This window comes from Haliaeetus leucocephalus, unplaced genomic scaffold, assembly GCF_000737465.1.
Source record: "Haliaeetus leucocephalus isolate CR32 unplaced genomic scaffold, Haliaeetus_leucocephalus-4.0 Scaffold636, whole genome shotgun sequence".
Lineage (NCBI taxonomy): Eukaryota > Metazoa > Chordata > Aves > Accipitriformes > Accipitridae > Haliaeetus > Haliaeetus leucocephalus.
In genome coordinates this window covers 2310280-2323648 of record NW_010973072.1, presented here as the reverse complement: position 1 = coordinate 2323648, position 13369 = coordinate 2310280, and the positions used below count along the sequence as shown (strand labels likewise).

The 13369-nt window shown below is 36.3% G+C and overlaps 1 protein-coding gene across 2 annotated transcripts in view; it reads right to left on the bottom strand.

Moving 5' to 3' along the window:
* The window catches only part of RBFOX1 (RNA binding protein, fox-1 homolog (C. elegans) 1), a 293981-nt gene that overhangs the window by 168561 nt on the left and 112051 nt on the right, over nt 1-13369 (bottom strand). The gene's annotated exons all lie outside the window — the stretch shown is intronic.

Here is a 13369-nt window from a genome sequence, read left to right as displayed (position 1 = left end):
ACTTGGCTAGAAAATTAGACATCACTACCAACCTTTGAAAAAAAATGGTCAAGGAGGCTCCCGGGTCTATCTTTGCGTGATGTAATCATCCACCAACTACACTGACTCTAGGGAGACCCTTCCAGTTTTCTTAGGCCCACAATCTGGTCAAATCTACTTTTATGTATTTTGAGGAGCTGCTTTCTTCTGCTGGATGGCAACACATAAATGCAGGACTCTCAGGTGATGTCAAGAGCCAATTTGTTAAGCCCTTTCCACTGCACCGATGAGTACAATCGTATCCAACAAAGCAGTGACAGCTCTTATCTGGACATGTTTGCTCCACATCATCTATATATTCTATTAGATGTAGTACAGTGTGCACAAACAACTTGGGATTAGGCTTTTTTAGAAAGCAAACACTCTGAAGGTTCCCTGATCAGTATCCTTGGGTCTTTCCAGCCTAAATTTAGCAAACCATACCACACAATCTAATAAAGCTACTACTATTTACTCCTTACAATTTTTTTAATTAACAATAGGGGTTGGTGTATTTCTTGTATTTCCTCTGTGTTAGCCTAACTCAGACAACATAGACTTGCACAACTCTAAAAGGAGAGTATGAATAAGGGGATTTATTTCTCTTTTTCTTTTACACATGAAACAGATAAACGGATTTCCACTGGAAAAGGATTAATTTTACTTGTACAGTCAACATGTTGACCACTCCTGGAAGACAGTTCAAACTCAGACAATGACCCTTCAAGGATCCCAGGTTATGGCTGTTTAAAAGCAGCATTCTATTTGTATAAAAAAAAAAGAAAAAAATCTCACCTTGTATGCCAGAGATCCTTCACAGTAAGGACACCTTCCATGGGAAGGAGCACACGCTAAGCAATCCCCCTCATCCAACCTGCTCTTACTTTGGAGTGAACACTGACTATATAAGCTGAGCCAGAATAATTAATTCAGTTCACTGAAACCAATATAATGTTAACATAATTTGTGAAGCTCCTTTCCTGTGAACATGAACCCCAGCTTTCAAATAATCCTATAGAGTATTTATTGTAAATTTTTAATGAAGTCTGTATTTCAGGCACAGGTGCAAATCCTATGCCATTCTAAAATATAAAAATGGTTCCTTCTCCTAATTAGTAAAAGCCAAAGTAACATTTACAGGTGACTACGTTCACAAATAATGGCAATAAAGTAAACCATAACCTAAACCTGGGTGTTCTATGTTACTAAACAGCTCCTTACAACCTGATAATTTTCATATGTACTTTATATGTCATTATGACATAAAAGATGCACCACTTCAATTTAATTTTAAATAAATGGACATAAACTGGTTGCTATTTAAAGTTACAATGTTCTAAAAATAACACATAATGGAAAAAGCAAGGGAATGAAATATGCCAGATCTTACAAATTGCTGTGATAAACAAATGGTCATCTTGATTATATGTGTGTTGTAGTTCAGTCATGCTGCATCCTGCAATAACGTTGGGAAGATCAGTGTTGAAACACTTGGAGATTTTCTTCTCCAGTTTCAAGAAGTGACCAACCTATCCTATTTCTTATTATTACTACCTCACAAAAAATTTCCAGCCAGGCAAAAAAATAAAAATAAATAAAACCAAACAGAAACAACAACAACAAAAACCCACAAACCAAAACCACCTTTCTACAAGGAAAAAAAAAACCCTCAAAGTTTTGGTCAGATGCCATTTTCCAGATTAATCTGGAGGTGCTGAAAACTTTTAGCCCTTTTTGCTCTCTGCTGTGCAACGCTAACATCAGTTCAAGATCAGTATAACCATGCGATCTTTTAAGTGCCAGAAGACTCCCCTCATAAGCTTCTATGACAAAAACCCTCAAGATCACTTCAAACTTCTTTATCAGCAACTTAAACTAAGACTTTGCTTTCATGCAGATGTAGAACACTCACACCCTTCCTTCTGCCAGCTCTGCTGTAAATATAGACCACTGCACTTCAGCCAATCTAGATGTTTACAGAGTGAGCTTGGGCTGCCGGTCCCGATCATTTAATTTTATTTCATTCCATGGTCATTAACATCCAGGTTTAGTGGAGAAGCCATTTAATTGTCCAGTCAAATAGTGGATTTCAATCTACCATTAAGTCAGTGGCATTAAGAAATACTACTACTTAGTCCATACAACAGAAAATTAATTAAAAAAAATATGCTCACTTCACAAATGCAAGAGATGTATAAATACAGCAGCAAATGATTCATCTGAAAAAACAAAGATGACATGTAAAAACAAAAGCAAAAGGTACTTCTGTGGCTTTTAATTCTAAAATAGGCTTGAGTAATATAAAACACAAGTCTGTAAGAGGCACTGCATTTATCTGCTGCAACTGCTCTAAAAGGCAGATGTCTGTGAATTTTGTAACAGATTTAACAACATGACTGCAGTGTATCGTTAAAAATCAAACCTACCTGCCTTTTTATGCAAATGCAACATTAAAGGCTCCTTCCTCAAAGATACTCCCTACACACTAATACATCCTGTATCTGGTGTTTCAGCTAGACTGTAAAACTTCCTTCACGTAATACATACAGCAGGAAAGTAGGATGTCATGAAAGGGATAATTGTACTAGCTCTAAGATAAAAGTTTAACCTATTTGCTTGTTATAAATCCTTGAGTGGGAATTTGGCCTCTTTTTATTCAGACACTTGAAGTTTTGCCTTTAAAATATCTGCTGTAAGAGCATCCATGATAATAATGACTCGGTGGGCATTTTGTATATATATGCTCACAAGACCCATACATACATTGTGAGAAACACGGTAATGATGTAGTCCTGTTGTTCCCACCTTAATTACTATTGGGCCTATTGGTAATTTTTGGCACAGGTCTACATTATACAATCCAGAGAGTAACAGCGAGTTTCCCTCAGAAAGCATATAAGGAGTTAGTTAATGCTGCAAACTAATCTGCAGCTAAATGCAAAGTAACTGAAAATAAAAAAACATTACAACTAACATTCAGGAAGACACAGATGATTCCCAAGGACTAAACATGTAATGTATCTGAGAGAAAAATCACAGTCTTCACAAACTGATTGACACAGCTTCAGATAAAGTAGAAAGTACCAAGATGCTGAACAGGTTTCTCCAGCACTTCTCTTTCCAGACAAGGTAAGACTGCAGCACTGATTACATGGTCCCAACAGAAAATCCTCATTTCCTGCTGTGAAAAGGATGCAAGGGCAAGAACCACAGATAACCAGGAAACTCTGTTGCTTGATTCAGTGCCTCCATAAAAACTAAACTCCCAAATCTAAACACAGTATCTGGTGGGGAAAAATATATAATCACTATTTCTCAAAGAAAGGACAAAATCTATAGGGAGAGATTACAACATGTCATTGCTTGTTTAACCAACTCCGTCACTTTTACTTTAAATGCAAAGTTTAACTCACAAAAGTTTGTTTGTTTTAAATTTGAAAGTATCACGTCAGATCACTACCTTCCACTTTTGAACTATGAAAAGCAGGCAGAGAAGATATTACAAAGCAAATTTAGAATGGTTATTCGTTCTCGATCTCTTTTTCAAGTATGCATGTGCTACTGATAAACAATGTCAGGCAGGAACAGGAGTAGCCAAGGAAATCTCTACTTCTATTTTTTTAGAAAAATATAACTATTTCTACAATTGCATCAATCCCAATACAGTAACTCTAATTTAAAATTCTATCTTAAACTATTTTTTGCAGCGTCTATATTTTATAGAACAAGCACTAACCAGTTGAGATATTTTGTGTACTTTTTATAAATTCTTTTTTGCTAATGTTGTAATTTTAAGGATGATCTGTTTAAACCTATCAGCAAAAATTACTTTAATCCTGTGAACTGAAAAAAAAAAAATTGGAGAGAATGGTTCTAACACTAAGATTTTTAAAAATCTTATAATGATAAGCTTTTGTTTAAAGCTGATTAAGAGGACAAATACTAATATTTTATTTTACACATAGTGCGTATGTGTTTCCAGTAGTATTTTCTTTGAATAATTTTCAGTCACTTTATGAGAACCCCTTTTTTCTGACTGATTTTGGCTATCTGCCACACACAGCACAGACTTAAACACGCAGGGAAAGATCCTCAGCTGGTCTGAATTCTCAAAAATGGTCCCTGCAATTCAGTTTGGAAAGCTCAATATTTTGATGTTGCCAGAATATAGGTTTGATATTTTTAATATAGGAAAATAATACTAATTTGTTAATAGCTAAAAAACCAAACAACAGATAAGCAATTGGTATACAAGGGCAAAAGGGAAGGAAGACAGGGCAACAAATAAATTCACACTGTTTCATCACTTTTTTCAGAAATCTCTTGTGGTCTTGTCTGTTTAGCACCTGCTAAGCCTAAACTGTATACACTCCTCTTAAAAAATTGTCAATAACTGAAGTACAGATTCATTTTCAGTTCTGATCTCTTGCTGGTATAAGTACAGTTTGGAAAAGAAAGGTCAACCTTCTGGTCCTGCTCTAATTCACAGACACCAAAAAATGGTATGGACTGGTCTCAAGCAGAGGCCAAAAGAATTAAAACAAGCCCCTGCGAACTTGACTTGCATGTAACTGCTGCCATCTTAATAAGGTGAGAGCAGCTTTTAAATCCCAGGCAGATTCCGAAGCTGCAGCCCAGTCCCTGCCATATGGAGACAGCCTGGAATCTGTCAAGTTCACTTAGTGAATTTTATCTTTGGGGAGTCAGTCAGGCAAGCTAGATCAGAATAAACAGGATGCTGTTGAGATCTGGAGGCTAATGCTGGTACAGGCTGGACTACTGAACCAAAAAAATTAGTTTTAAATAAACATGTGGTGACTAGAAAAATTAACAATAATTAAAGCTGTATCGGCACAAAAACAACTACGTGCGATTTTTACTGGGCTCTGGAAGATGTTGTTCTCTCTGACTTCAGGAATTAGCCAGCCTTTCCATTTCTTTCCATTATTCCTTGTATAGTAAGATATAACAACAACTTTTAATGCTTTATATCAGCTTTAAGTATTGATCATTAAAAATACCTATTTAAATGACATGCCTAATTTTACAACCTTTTTCATAGTTGTTCAAGGAAATTTGACAGTAAAAGTAAGCAATGGCACGTTCATACGATCTACATGCAAGTTCAAGCTGCTGCTTCATGCTTCAACAGAAGGAGACAAAAATCTGGGGTCTCCAAACCTATCAAATTCTGTTCTGATGGATGGGGATAAGATAGACTTTGTTGTGCTCTGGGCAAAAGCCAGAATGTTAAATGTAATCTTCTGCACATGCTTTTACTGATATTCAGCATAAAAATAAGCCTTATCCATTTTTATTAGTTGGTCTGAGCCAGAACCAATTCTTTTGATGTCACCTAGCTTATAAAATGCAGCATTATAAGCAAGGGAGGTTTTAAAATGCTTCATAGACTTTATCCATTATATTATTGGGTTTCAAATTGCAATCTGTGGAGCACTTTCTGGTGCTGATCCACAGGCAGCTGGCCAGTCACCTGGAGCTGGCTCCTCTCCTTGTTTCTCTCGGCTTATTCACTATAAAAGACAGAGCGGAAAACGGGCAAACAAAAAAGACATAATGCCATTTTTAATGCCACTTTTCTAGATAAACAGTTACAGTGCTTGCCACATGACCATCCTGAGAGGAAAGGACTACGCAATTATGAAAGGCAACACAGCTTGCTGGCACCATAGGCAGTGGACCATACAAGGCAGGAGAGGGGGAAGATGGAGCACAAGAGAAATAACTGTTTTTACTATTGGATTAATTTGATTAAACTTTAGGGTGAATGAGTAAAATAGCCCATTTTTCAGCGTTCCCCTATTTTCAGGCAACAAGTCAAATTTTACCTCATGCCCCAACAAGATGAACTTGCACTGCATTGCTATTTTCCAGAATTATTTCCAGTTTAAAACACTACTTTTAAGAATGTCCTGATAAATACTCTTTAGAAATTACATCTTGCACTGGAAAGACTATTTCTTTGAATACTTTAAGTGACACCTGCAGATTCATCCAGGCAATTCAAATTATCTCTATATACAAAGTAAGCAAAGAAAGCTACACTGACCAGGGTCACCAGGGTAGGAAAGGCTTCTGGGAACCTATTCAGCAAATCATAATAAACAAGACATCTATATTTACCTACTAATTTAAAAAAAAAAAAAGTTTCTATACTACTAGCTTTTCATTTAAATTGTTTCTTATTTTCAGATACGTATTTTCTATGTGTTTTAGAAGATTTTCCCCAGGTAAAGCACTTTATTTTGAGTGAGAAATATAGCCACCATAGCAGATTTTGGAGGTTGTCGAGTTACTACAGTAAGTCAACACTAATAGTACACTATTACTCAATAGTAAACAGATTTAACAGCTGAAATCATTTAAGCTATCAGTAATAGCTATTACTAGATCACAGAAAATATTTGTGAGTGCATGCCCAAGCAAATTAAAAATAGCACACAGCAGGAGATAGGTTCATTCAAAGCAGCACTGGAACGTGTAATTTACTGGTTTCAGTTCCATGATAGGAGGCTGTGGCACAGTCAAATCCGTGCTCCACTGAAACCTTCCACCTGTGAGGAACAGGTCAGTCTTTCTAGTCAAGACGAGCCTGACTGATAAAGCCACCAGGGAGGCAAGACTACTGATAAGAAATACTCCTTCCTGTCCTGGCTTCAGCGGGGATAGAGTTAACTGTCTTCCTAGTAGCTGGTAGAGTGCTATGTTTTGGATTCAGTATGAGAAGAATGTTGATAACACACTGATGTTTTTAGTTAGTCTAAACACTACTTCGCAACAAGTCAAGGATTTTTCAGCTTCTCATGCCCAGCCAGCAAGACAGCTGGAGGGGCACAAGGGGTTGGGAAGGGCCACAGCCAGGGCACCAGACCCAAACTGGCCAAAGGGGTATTCCATACCATGGGACGTCATGCCCAGTATATAAACTGGGGGGGGAGTTGTCCTGAGGCGGGGGATCACTGCTTGGGAACTAACTGGGCATCAGTTGGTGAGTAATTGCATTGTGCATCATTTGTTCTGTATATTCTAATCCTTTTATTATTACTATGTCATTTTATTATTATTATCATTATAATTTTCTTCCTTTCTGTCCTATAAAGCTGTTCTTATCAAAACCCACAAGTTTCACTTTTTTTTGATTCTCTCCCCCATCCCACTGGGAGGGAGGGAGTGAGCAAGCAGTGGTGTGGTGCCTAGTTGTCAGCTGAGGTTAAACCACAACAGCTCCTTATTCTTTGGTTTTGAGATCCACCATTGCTCCATCATAATAATGTGGACAGCTTAGTTTAAACTTAGATTTAAGAAACATCAGCAAGTGCCCCTAGTTTATCCTTTACAGTACAAAGTGGCACCACAGCAGCCTAAATAAAGCCTAAGGGCTAAATATTTACTATGTCCAAAACATGATGATTAAAAATCCTTCTGTTTTTCAATGAAGCAATTTCCTGTTTAGACTTATGGTACCTTTCAGCCCAAAGTTATTTTTTTCAGAAAGATGCAATCTCTCGCAGTAAATTACATATGACATCAGGAACAAAAGACTTTTATCTTAAAAAAACTTTCATCCAAATATCTTTAGATCATAACATTTATTGTAATAGACCACTTATTTTGTTTCCAGTAATAACATTTAAATAATTCAAAAATATATTCTGAAATATTTTTCACCCATTCAGGAGAAAAAACATCTTCAGTTTGTAACTTTTTTTTTAAATCAAATATGTAGTTTTGCCAAATTTTACTTTTTTTTTTTTTTTTTTAAAGAATCTTCATAGACAATGATGTACACTGGTAATAAAAGCACTACAAAAGGGTAAACCTTTGGCTAGTTACAAGCAACAGCTTTAAAAAAGTTTCTTTAAAAAAAACCCAACCCTTATACTTTTAGCTCTCACTTCATGGTATCCTACAGAAACTTCAGGACCATTAGCGATATCTCATCCTAACTTCAGTAACTCTTTTGTCTAGACATTCTTTTTCTCACAGGTAGGGAGGGGGGAGAAACCATAAGCAGATGTTGTAGCATCTCCCATGGTCATGTCATGACAAGTTTTATGAAACATGTCAAAAAACCATGACCAGGCATAAAAGCAAAAGAAGTACTAAGACAGATACACGTTAAACAGAACAATTTTTCTACAGCTGTATCATACATGATCTACTACTGACCAAACACAGATCTTCTCCCATGTGTTTGTTCAAAAAAGTGAAATATATTGCTGACCTGTTTGTTCAACTGCTGTGAAACACATCTGAAATTCAGATGGGGCACACGGAATCAGTTAATCATCATTCACAATCAAGAGTTTGATGACACTTTTCATTCATAAATATTACATTAAAACTTCTTTTCACAGAAAAAGCTGGGACCTTCACCCTTATTCCCATTCTGTCGCATTTGTGGTGGAATTCCTTACTGTCTCCACGCTTCACAGTATCCTCTATGAATAGGTAAACAAGTTTGGACTGCTTGTCATGTGTATCTGATTTTAATATATCTGATTTTGGGTTCTCAAGATATTATTCAGTAATGTATTATTCTCAAACTCAATATTAAATAAATAAAATTATAAAGTGCTTGATTTTCAATAGGACAAGGTCACTATCTTGAACTATATTTTTACTCTGTCATTAAACATTTTATTGCTAGTCCTAGGAACATCTTTATTCACAAGCCAAACACATTAGAGAGTAACTCTTCTCTTTTACATGTTGTTTGATTACTGAGCAAAAATGGATAAACTAGTATGTAGGACTAAGCAACTGAAGACTAATAAAGGTAAACTATGACTTCCAGTAAATTAAAAAAAAAAAGCAACACCAAAAAAAACCCAACCCAGTTTAAAATAGACTGTAAAGCCACTGGTCTATTTTGTAATGATTCCATTACATCTTAATCTTTATCTTCATTCCTTCTCTGCAGCCTTCATGTTTCCCTTTCATTTTTTACTTCAGCAACTATAAAGTCTACATCTACATAATTTATTGGTGGTTCTCAGTCTGCAGAATCCATGGGTTTGTTCTGTGAAGTGTACTGACTTCAAAAGCAGTATGAAAATGAGAGTAAAAATCTGGATCACGACAATGACAGCAGTGAAGCGAACAGTCACTCTAGGGCTATACTGGTCCTTGCAAGAAGAAATCCTGCAAAAGTGTCACTGGGTCAGATAACAAGTAGTTGTTTTCTAATATACTGCTGCTTTCTCTAAAGTGCCATTAGCTATTGTGGCATTCAGTTGGAATGAGAATGTAAAGAGGGAATGCGTAAGTTCTGGAGAACACGTTACCCTTACAGCACGAATCAGTACTGCAGGAAGATTTGCTGCCCTGTGAATCTACCAGAAATCTGTAATCCTGCAGAGATTAGAAGTAAAACAACAACTGCAAACATATTAGTAGTGACATCATACTGCTAACACTGTTTCCAGGCTAAAGAAGGAAAGATACTTCCTCTCAGTTAACAGAGCTGTGTAGCTGAGAAGGAATGAGGAAGGGATTGGCCTATAGGCTGCTGACTGGTTAAATGACTGTTCCAGAATAGACTATTAGCACTAATATATCAAGAATTCATGCTGTTACATCTACAAGCACAATTTTTCCAGAAAGGTCCTATAGGATATCAGCACAGTGTAAGTCAAAATGTAATATTTAAAAATTAGTTCTCTTTCTGGATTAAAGTAGAATGTAAATGGCTACAAGAGACTAATAGATGCTACAATGATTGTAAATTGATATAAATGATGCGAGGCCTGACATTTAATTTTTCTATAAAGCTATGGGAAAAAAAAATAATTATCTCCTTTTTAGAAGACTTGCAAGCAAGTCTTCTGGCATACTGTTAACCATTTTAATCAAAACAAGTTTCAAGCTTGGTTTAGAATTAAGGTAGGTCACATAGGATCTTATTTCAATTCATTTGCAAAACGTGTATGCTTTCATGTACCTATGATGGTAAAACGCAGGGTACAGAAGATGGGATATTTTCATTCTTTTTATTGTTCAAAAGTATGTTCAAAGGATCTGTCAAGTATTTTTGCTGGATGTGCTTAATCCTAGAGCTTTCAGACACAGCTTGTTACCTTCTTTCCACTTCAGCACAGTTTTGTGATGTATTTATGAGGCTGAGAGTAAACTAGGTCTGCTTGGAAAAGGTAAAACCTAACATAAAGATATTTTAACCTAGTTAGGCTGAATTCTTATTAACCAGTTCAAAGGTTTATGCTGTTGTAATAACCTGGGGTTGCAAAGAGAAGCACTATATACAACATGGGGGGAAAAGTAGCATATGAATTTTTCATTGCAAATATTGCCAAATTTTATAAAGGGTAACATTCTCATAGATTAGTTCATAAATAAAATGTATGTTTTAGTATTAAGACACTGCAAGAAATGGTGGTAAAATGAAAGAGAAGAGCAATATACCAGGGCCATTGGTCTGAACACAACTCAGATTATTGTTGACACAAGGTACAGCGAAATTACTTAATTACCTAAATATGGTTTTGTTCAGGAGATAGCTGTCTTTCATACCAGAAAGTCAATACTGATGTTGGCAGTTGCTGTTAATCTCAGACATCAACCTGAGAAATTAACTGAAATGGACAAGTCCCACCCTTCATTCAGAGGGAGGGATGTATCTCCATCAATGAACCATTCAACTAGTTTGGCATTTCTGCATCCTGAAGGCATACTTGAGAATGGTCGTATTAGATTTAAGGGTGGAGCTGGAGACTTCAAATTAATATAAAAGTGGTGAATTGGAGATGCATCAGCCACCAGAGAAACAAAGATTTATTGGTAACTGCTCCAAGATACCTTTGGGAAGAAAATGGAAGGAAATGGAGGTAAAAATAAAGGGCCCAGAACTGAAGCTTTCAATTGTATGAAGCACTTCAGAGTTAACAGCCTCTCATTTACTTAAACAATCAGAATTAAGTCCCTAAATACTTCACTTCCAAAGACAAACTCCAAAAACCAAATTGGTGTGACACAATGTTATCTGTCTACCTTTACATCCAATGTGAAGTACTACAACTCTGAGAACTGTAAACTCCCAATACCTAGGGAAGACATCAGTTAAGAACATGTCTAAAGTTAATGATCCTTGAATGTAAAGGAATGGCATGCATACAACAAGCAGGAAAAATGAAAGATTCTCCAAAAGTAAAATAGCCCGACAGAATCTATCACACAAAGATTCAGGTTTGCGGGTGGTAACAGCACTATTGCATTTTTGTGCTTGTTAACAGAGTTTGTAAGTTAAAAGGAAAGAATTCTTTTGTGTGTTTAATTCCTGCAAATCTATTTTGCATAAAAGGGCACAAAAAGAACATAAGAATATTCACAAGACTAAGTAAAACCAGCATTACTTCCAAAATGTTGCTTAATGATATTTCCCTTATTTTTCAAATAATTATATAATTTGTAATTTTAAACTTTGAAAGTAGGAAAATTCAGATTTCTCAGCCCTCACTTGTAAAAGCTTAAAATCCTTTCCTTCCCCACAACTTCAAAACCTGCACACAACAGTGAAAAGCAGACCTGCTCCTCTATAAGATCACACTGCCATCATACACCACCAGAGATACATATATTCTGAACATAACGGTAACGCAAATATCTGCACCAAATGCCTTATATATTACTAATTTTACAAAAGAACACTGTTGTGTCACTACTTTAGTATTTTACTGAAATAATTATGTATGATTTAAAGTGGTTCCTGCTGGCTTTTGTAATATAAATATGTCTTTCTATCTTTATAGTTGTCTACAAAAGTTTTCAAGAAGAGCTCATTTATAAGAAGAATACAGGTACAGCATTTCTGTCTCAGATTCCCACTCTGTACTTTTCTGGTTTACAGGTTTCTTTTTCCTGGTTGCTGAATGCCTATCAAGTGTATGTTGTCATTTATAGGAAGAGCACGAGAAAATCTCTTCAACGACAATTGAAGTGTGCTACATTTACACCGTTTTACAGCAAAACAAAACAAAACAAAAAAACCCCACCACAAACCACTTTTTATTCAACTTTCACTAGACCTGAAATTATCAAATTGTTTAGCAGTCAGCTATCACAACGATGCAACTTCTGTCAGAGCCATTTGAGTGCATTTGCCTTCCATGCAGCACACAGAACAGAGGCAGCGGACAGCGCTGACTCTTGCATTCCCAGTTTCATGCTGGGGAGATTTAGGAGCCTGCTGCTCCCAGCAGTCTGACCCACTCCTCTGCTTGAAGAGTATCTACTTCGAAAGCAAGTTTGGAAAAATAGGTGGTGTGGCCACTACTCAACCAAAGTGAAAATGATGGCACCTTGAGTTAATAGTCCAAGGGTATAAACACAGTGTTAAACAGTGTGTATGCTGCCTATTCTATGAACTCTGTTATAGAGGGGCAGTAATTTTTGGCAGAGAGGTCGGGCACAAAATCAGATGCAGAAATGCCTTAAATCATCTCTACATGGGTTGCCAGAGCTGATCACTCAGACCTTGAGTATGTACTAATTTTGCTGAGAATCCTTAATTTTAAAAAAAATAAACTATATTACACCCATTTCAAAGATGGGGAAGTGAAGCATGGAGAGGTTTCACAATTTGTCCAAGGCCACACAGCTCTTCAAGGGCACACATGAAAGTAGGATCCAGTAACACTCATTTATGGACGTTAACCAAAATTCTCTCTTGGTCCAGACATTTGACCATACCATAGAATTAACATTTGCACTCCAGAAAGTTCAATCCCATAAGTATTCTCAATATTAAAGAAGAGGATTTCAAAAGTTATTGAAAATATTTTAAAACAGGTTAACTTGTGGAATGCTACTTATGGCTTCCCAGGGTTTTAGCTCCTTAGGACTTGCTCTAGCAGTTCTGAAATCCTAAATAGGATTTGGTAGTATACTAGCAATTCTCATCCAAATGATCACTTTGTCTAATGGTGTACACTACCCACATAATAGAAATAACCTTCAGATCATTTTTATTTTATGTTTCTGCTGTAGAACAACTTGAAAATAATATATTGAGCATCTGCATATTCCTTCATATCCTCTGCTTTAAAGAAGGGCTAGTCTTGGTCAAATAGGCATGGAAAAAGTGAAGGACTCCAGAATTTTCAGACTGTTTCTTACATTGATCCACTGCACTGCCTAGAGCACATTCCTATCTCTTCTCCTCAAAGAAACAAAGATTATATTGGTTACCTACATCTCTATCATGTATGTTGTCAGGATTACAGTTTCCAAGGTGCTCTTAAGATTATAATTCTCCCAATCTAATTTTTCTTTCTATTTTCACATATACTCCAAACATGCTGTTCTCTCTCTCCAT